This window comes from Taudactylus pleione, unplaced genomic scaffold (assembly GCF_031769625.1).
Source record: "Taudactylus pleione unplaced genomic scaffold, aTauple2 ptg000228l, whole genome shotgun sequence".
Taxonomy (NCBI): Eukaryota; Metazoa; Chordata; class Amphibia; order Anura; family Myobatrachidae; genus Taudactylus; species Taudactylus pleione.
This window is the reverse complement of record NW_028284630.1, coordinates 2,993,838-3,001,805: the sequence shown is the minus strand read 5'-3', so window position 1 is coordinate 3,001,805 and position 7,968 is coordinate 2,993,838. Positions and strand designations below refer to the sequence as shown.

The 7,968-nt window shown below is 37.0% G+C and overlaps 1 long non-coding RNA gene across 2 annotated transcripts in view; it reads right to left on the bottom strand.

Annotated features, from left to right (window-relative positions):
* Positions 1-4,734: 4,734 nt before the first annotated feature.
* LOC148517061 (uncharacterized) overlaps positions 4,735-7,968 on the bottom strand; it is a 125,907-nt gene continuing 122,673 nt past the window's right edge. For both annotated transcript variants that reach the window (XR_015879333.1, XR_015879334.1), the window contains exon 4: positions 4,735-5,582. This is a non-coding gene — a long non-coding RNA (uncharacterized LOC148517061). The remainder of the gene's footprint in view (positions 5,583-7,968) is intronic.

The following is a 7,968-nucleotide window of genomic DNA, read 5'->3' as shown; positions in this document are numbered from 1 at the left end:
TTACAAAGTGGAGGCATTGAGATAAATATTAAAGCGGCACTAACATACTGTAATGTGTAAAGCCCAGCATGCTTTGCACTTAATGTTAGTGCCACTTCAAATTTTCACCTGAAACCCAACAAGAAGCAGCTTCTTATAAAAGACAACACTTCACAAATATAGCCCATGGTAATGTAGAGGGAGTGTAACAATGGACATAACACAAAATACACACTTTTTTCCTGTGTTTTTCTCTAAAAATAATTATGTTCTATCTAATTTTCATGCAATCAATATCATTTCCATAATAAGTACTGAAGTATTAGTACCTCTTTGCACTACCGAGTTCATAGCATTATTACTTACAGGAATTCATACACGTATTAATGGTACTGCTGTATTGTATGAATATAACATATACAGGAATATAAATAATATAAATAATTTGAGTGTTTCATTAATAAAGTAAATGGAAGATGATATTTTTAATGGAAAAACACAAATTCACATCAGAATATAAAACTCTATATACAGTAAGTAAGCACTCTTCAGAGATATAGGTAATCTCCAATTGATTCTATGATATCTGGGGGTAAATTTACTAAAGTGAGAGTTTTTAGAAGTGAGTTTTAGAAGAGATGTTGCCCATAGCAACTAATCAGATTTTAGCTATTATCTATTAGAAGGTGCTAGTTAAATGTTAAGTAGAATCTGATTGGTTGCTATGGACAACATCTCTTCTAAAACTCACTTTTAAAAAATCTGACTTTAGTAAATTTACTCCCTAAAGTCTTTGTGCAAACCTCAGAAAAGATTCTGTCTACGTGATCGAATTGTTACAGCAACAAGCCTTCTCTTTGTGAATCTCTGCCCATTGAACTTATTATGGATACTGGAAGAGTCACTGGAACAACGGACTGTCGAAGCCGGATGATTGGCTGAGAGCAAATCTTAAATTAATATCTGGCAACACCATTTTGTGTCATCAGCACGAAACCATTGTGTGCGATGCTATATTTGATTATTAGCGTCGTGCGTCTGCGTTGCTACCGCATATTGCTGAAAATGCTACCATAACCTATACGCACATTAAATAATACATAAAAAATATACAAGATGCACAACGCACAGTTGCACTGTTCATCAATGCACAGATAAGCACTAAACACATAGGCGCACAATGCATACTAGTGACTTTACACAATAGTCTCACTTTCACACATGCGATCACTTATAGAAAGGTTCCCAAGCATTAAGCTTAATATTAGAGGTTTTATTAGCTAATACTTATTTTGTGAAATGTAAAGTATATGATGTTTATGGTATAGAGACTAGGAGACAAGTCATGTTTGGTACCATTCTAAATCACTGTTTATTTGCAGATCTCCAGTTCTATCGACAAGGAGATTGCATCATGCATCTGCAAGATATGAATTATAGGAAATTAGTGGTTAGAATGTATCTCTGTATGTAGTGTCTTTTATTAGTTTAAACCAGTTCTTCAGCGGGAAAACCACACAAAGCAACATCTGAGGAACTGGGACATACCCCTAGTGACACTGTATGAACTGTCCAATTACCTGCATTGTACCAGAATGTCCAGGAGCAAGACCCAATGGAAATATGTTAACTAGTCTCTTTGTTCTGTAAGGTATATAGCCTGGGTGCTGGTTATAGTGTACAGCCATTCTTCTTGGATGACCACAGGCTTCTGGAGAGACGACTGTATACTGGTACCAGTGCGCACGCGTATGTATCGGATTGTACCTTTTGTATTTACTTGCTATTTGCGCTAATTGTATAGATCACAGCGTGTTATACTTTTCATTGAATAATATAACTTTTTGTGCTTTGGAACCACAATTGGATTGGAAAGCAATCATTTCTTATGCGACTTGTAGCGCTGAACAGCGACATTTTGGGTATATAGATTTAGGGGTATCAATAGAACAAAACCACAGTCCGGCAGGAATTTAGGAAGAAAAGGTAAAAGCACAAAGAGACTGTGGGCCTAATTCCGAGGTGCACCTATTTGCCGCCGTGGCAGCGATAAAATGCAAATGCTGATTTCAGCAGCCCCCTTGTAGACTAGCGCATCAGAATGTGCAAGCCCTAAGATGCCTACTTTCAATGTCCATACATGCTGCAACACTGTCAGTGGTTCTTAACAATCCACCATTGGTGCACCATTGGCGCATCATTGACATTTGCACCAGCCCTATGGCAGGAGCAGCGTCTCCATCTGAACATGACCTCTTTGGCTGTGGCTCTGTGTATTAGAATGCAGCAGCTTTCACTGACACACCCAAGACACACCCCCTCATCAGAATATTTTGTGTTCTCTTCAGACCATCTCCCAGTCACCACCCAGGAACACCCATGGATTTCCCTCACCAGTGTGCACAACAGCACTTTTGTGCATACACACACATCGTAAATGTTTCCAGACTCAGCAACAAATAATCACACAACTATGTGAACATCAGCATTGTGTGCAGTCAGCGATGTGCACCTCTGAGTCAGGACCTGTGCATTCTGCACTAAGCTCATGGCGGTATGCAGCCATTCTTACAGAATACTGCTGCCTGGATACTGACAGTCTAGAGCAGAGGTATCACCAGGTCTGGTGACTCCTGGTGAGCACACGCTCAAAAAGGGGGCATGGTCTAAAATAAAGGGGCATGGCCTCACTGGGGATCCCCATGACTTGCCCCCGGAGACTGGGCAGTCAGCACTGTCAGCTTCTCTTCTATGACAGGAGCCGGGTGCTGCAAGAGAATGTCACACTGCAGCACTCTGCTCCTGTCACTGCAGTGGAGCTGGCATTTTGGTGTCACCCCCTCCGAGGGTAGTTTGTCACATCTGATTATGACTAAGGCACTTTTTCTGGTGAAAAAGATGCTCCATGCCAGCTGAATCTCATGGGACCTGCCAGCTCACTCACGCCAGGCATTTCACACTGCATGGGGTATTGAGGCTAGGTGTATGAGGACACATCATACAAATGTTCTTCTTGAAAGGTGAAAATTGTTTAAAAAAATTGCTAGGGTTATATTAGGGCAAATAAAGCATCAACTCATTTTAAATCCCAGCCAAGGCATTTGACATCTAATTAGTTAATTTAGTTGATGCTGTAAATCAAATATGATATTTACAGAAAAAACATTGAACAGATGAACTGATTAACATATTTCCATATTTTAAGCTCGGATTGATTATACAATACATGATTCCTTTGAACAATTACAGTCAACAAACATTCTAACATTGCTCTTGTGTATATAATCCTGCAAAAGTTATTTAATGTTAATTATAAATAACAATTATACAATGTGAAGTACTTCTCAAAAACGTATTGTTACTAATAATGAAAATTCAACATCAAAGTCTTTCAAGTAATCCCCTTATGATCTGTTTTGATTACATCGATGTTAACCTCTTCATCAGAGACATGCAAGTCACTTGGTGGTAAATTATGATATAATTAGTCAAGGCATGTTTATTACTAGCTCACAAATTGAATTTATTGCATCTCTTAAATTATGACAGAAGACTGAGAATATTGTTTGTGATGCTAAAAACTAGTGCAGTACTTAGTATTTAATGCAATCTCATGGTCCATGTGAACTGGTATTTTCAGTGATCATTACAGTACTTAGAGGTCCTGATTCAGTATGGATGGCAATTGAGATCACAGCTGCGAATAGATACGGAACGCAGCTGCTAAAATATGCAAATGCTTCCCAAGCTCAGCCGCCATAAAGACGCCCACTGCTGCTTTCTCATATCTTTCCAATCTCGTTCTTCAGCGTAAACATTGGTACCATCGATGCACATTGGCCACTCATGCAGCATTTACATCAGGTCTGACCAGCCATAGACATTGCAAGTCTCCTCGCACGCAGAGGGCTCTCAAGCTGTGTATGTAATCACAGTGGCTAATTTATGCACGCCCATGAAATGGCTTTCAAATGGACAGGCACACCTGTGTTTGCAGACCACTCCCTTATCACCACCTCCAAAGGCTGATAGCCTTTCACTGACTTTGCGATGGATTCTTCTGGGTGTCCGTAATCGCAATGCGATCACAGCACATGCGCAATGTGGCTTATATGCATGTGCAATGTCAAACAATCTCTCAAACTTGCAATCAGTCCTGAATCAGGCCCTGAGTCCTTGTATATGAAAGTCAGGGACAAGTAGACAAGAACCAGATACAGTAACAAGAACTAGACAGACTTTGAAGCCAGATAAAGACAAGCATAAGGTCCATAAACCACAATACTAGAAACAACGCATTTAGCAAACGGAGACATTGACAAACCAAAACTGGAATCTAGTGCCAACATTAATGGTCTTGAAATTATTACAAGAAGTGCCTTTTGAAGAGATTGAAGGTGTTTTGTTGAACCTTATTAATTAACAGAAGTACTGTAGATGACACATTACAGGACTGATAGCAGAACTAGCTCGGACAGATAGACCAAGGGGCAGAACTGTGCATCATCAGGCCCATAGCAAAATTTGTGTAGGGGCCTGGTAATATTACTCTAGGATTCAAAATGGTAGACCTCCTCCGATCATGAGCCTACTGTGCATATGCCGGACAGTAGAAGTGGCCTCTGCTCTTAATGTTTAGGCAGGTGGGTACCTTAGAGGGTGCCTCTGGACCCTATAGCACCTGCAACCTCTGTGCCCTCTGAAGTCCAACCACTAACTAGATCCTATTTAACAGAGTACAAATGACAGCAGCCATTGTGACAAAAGTGTATTTTTACAAGGTGAAAAACACTCATTTTAGTGCATTTGAATCATTTCATTGTGTAGCTTTGTCATTTTAAAATCTCTATGTTTGAACTTACAAAATAGCCATGCTATCTGTCAATCTTATTCAAGTGTGATAATTCTCTCACATTACAATGGTGTGATACCATTATGGCATAGACAGGTTTAGGTCCAAATAGCAGGAAAACAGGAAGTAATTATAAACTCATACACTTTCTCATAACCTGTACATATAAATATTATAAATGCTAGAGGACATACAGTAAGGTTGTCTATAATTTAAATATATGTTGTTGGGTAGATTAGAATTTGTTCAATTAAAGTTACATACTATTCAACGCCAATGTGTTTCGACCTTTTTCAAGGCATAGTGGGGAATGAAGTGGGGGATCTTTATTTATATGGTAACCCACTAATCATATACATTGTGGGCATTAACATAATGAACAAACCTAATAAACATACAAAAAAGTCTTGCAGACAAATACATCAAAAGGCATTTTTGTTTGAATTTGCCATGACCGGAAGCTGCAGCTAAGTACTCTTCCAGTCTGTGGTTACTATGCGTTCTCCCTTCCAATCCAGAAGTGGATTCTCCATTAACTTCTGTGAGGGTGGGAGTGACACTTCTTGAGTCATTAGGAAGCATCTGGCCAGTGTATACATGTTTTCTTGAGGACAGCCGAACACATCACAATAATCAGGCTGTCATTTTTTAGTGTTAAATTAGAAGCAGAAGTTGTTTACAGGAGTCCAGCTGATAGAATATGGTTTCCTTTGTGATGTCCATATAATTGAAATCCGCTCCATCAGAAGTTCTATATATTAATATAAACCATGAAATATAAACACAATAAATCTCATAAAATGTTAAAATTACCAAAAGAACAATTCATAGAACTAAAAATCAAACATTATTAAACTTAATAAAATTAACTAAAACTCAATTTAAAAATCACTTCAGTTCAAAATCCTTATTTAATCCTGAAGGTAGTAATATATTAAATTCATATATTAACCATTTTAGATCATGCTAGATAACTTCCAATTTTACTGAGACTAAGGACACCAACGTTTTTCAGACTAGAATATCGACAATTGTGTTAATTTTTAAAGTGTTTTGAAAATGCATGCTTTTCAAGGCCATTTTTTATATTCCATTAAAATTCTGCAAGGCAGACTTTCAATAGTCAAGGATCGACCTATGTAAAAAAAATTGTGTTGTAAAGTAGCACATTTATGTTCCATTAAGTTTAACATCAGTGATTTTTTTTATTTTTAGCAGTGTCTACTTTCACATTTTTTCACATGCAACACATTCCACACCTGTGAAAAGCTTTTGAAGTGATGGTGCCATTTTTGGAGGGGAGGAGATAATGTACTTTTTACCATTTTTTTTTACGTTTTGTGCTTTCCTATAAATAAAGAAGGCCATGCTAGTAAAAAAAAAATATTAAATGTGATTCTCAGAATGAGCCAGTTTTTTTTTTTTTAAATTCTATGGTTTTAAATTGACTGCTTTAGTCAGTGATAAAAGAAAATTGTAGTTATTGATTCTGGCATTGTTTTCCTGTTTTGCTTTTAGGAGAATCTTCCTATACTGTTCTGTTGTATCTTTTGATGGCATTTCCACCTTTGTTTTTATTTTATCCACTTCTTTAAAATACATCTAGTATTTAGTTCAGATACTTGATTAGAAAAGCAATGTCATCTGTGCAGTTCCTTCTGATTCTTTTTATCTGCCCAGTAGGTATAGAATTTAACCAATTGTAGTGTAATGACTGGTGTACTGGATGAATACACTAGAGTTCTGATTTTATTATATAGATTGACTATCACAGGATTAGTTTCAGAAGTTGAATTAAATATTAAAATCATTACTATTTAAAAACTGTTTGAATCCCTCCAATGACTCTAGGCTCTTGCACCAAATTATAAAATATTGTCAATAAAACAAGACCAGGAAACCTATAAATATATTAGCATAACTCGGGATGAACCTAGTGCCCATGTTGGAGCCGACTTTTTGAAAATAGAAGTATCTTTAAAATTACATAATTATTATTGATAAAAAGATTAATGCTTTTTTTAAAATATTCTTTCTAATCTTCTCAATAGTTGATTTTCTCAAAAAATACAGAGCTTCCAAGACTTTTTCATGTTGAATTATAGGATATAGGGAATTCACATTCACTTTAGCTAAAATATAGTCTCCCTCCCTTTTAATATCCTCCAAATGGTTTAAAATATCTGTTTTGCCTTAAGGATTGTTTTATTTTGAATAACCAGATTCTGTGAAAAAATAATCTATAAATTAAGAGATTAGCTGTAATGGAGTCCTGGTGAATTAAGAGGCTCTTTGTGAACTTTAGGTAAAATATAGAAAAAGGGATTATTATTTGTGATACATTTTCATTATTTTTCTGCGAAGATGTGGTTTTTAACAAATTCTTCTACCATTGAAACACATTTTTTATTAATATCATCAGTGGGGTCCCCTATCAATATGTTGTAGTTATTAGTATCCTCCAACTGCCCAAGTACTTGTTTCCCATAATCAACTATGTTGAGAATAACTATTCCACTTCCTTTGCCAATAGTTAGGTATTATTCTTCTTATTATCCCTTGAAGCTTTTATTTTTGAGTTTGAGGTAGTCACTGAGATTTTTCTTTTTCAAGATCTTCTTTCACCAATTCGCTAAAAGATTCAACAAAATGACCCCTCATATAAGTGGAATCGAATGTAGAGTTAAGGCCCCCATACACGGCACGCTATACGTGCCAGTTCGACGGATTGGCACAATATAGGTGCTATATCGTGCCAGGTACCTGATATCATGCTGAGCGCTCCAACAGGGTCATAAATTGCATCCCTAGATCTTCCTGCAAAACCATCTGATCTGGGATGCTATGTACTATACCATTCAGATGAAGGAGGGGGAAGCCAGCATATCGTGCAGTCTGCGGTGACCGCATGATTGCCGGCGGTGCCAGCATGATCCATCTGCCGATGGATCGGCAGTCACCCTACACAGTGCACTGCACCGTGTATGGGCACCTTTAGGTTTAAAATGTGTTTTTTTTCTTCTCAAAAAAGGTATTATCCTTATTTTTTTTATCTTTAAAAAATATTTATTGATAGACAATTTTCAGTTGAATTTCTCCAAGTCAGTATGTGTTTTAAAAGTATTTAGTTTTGTGGA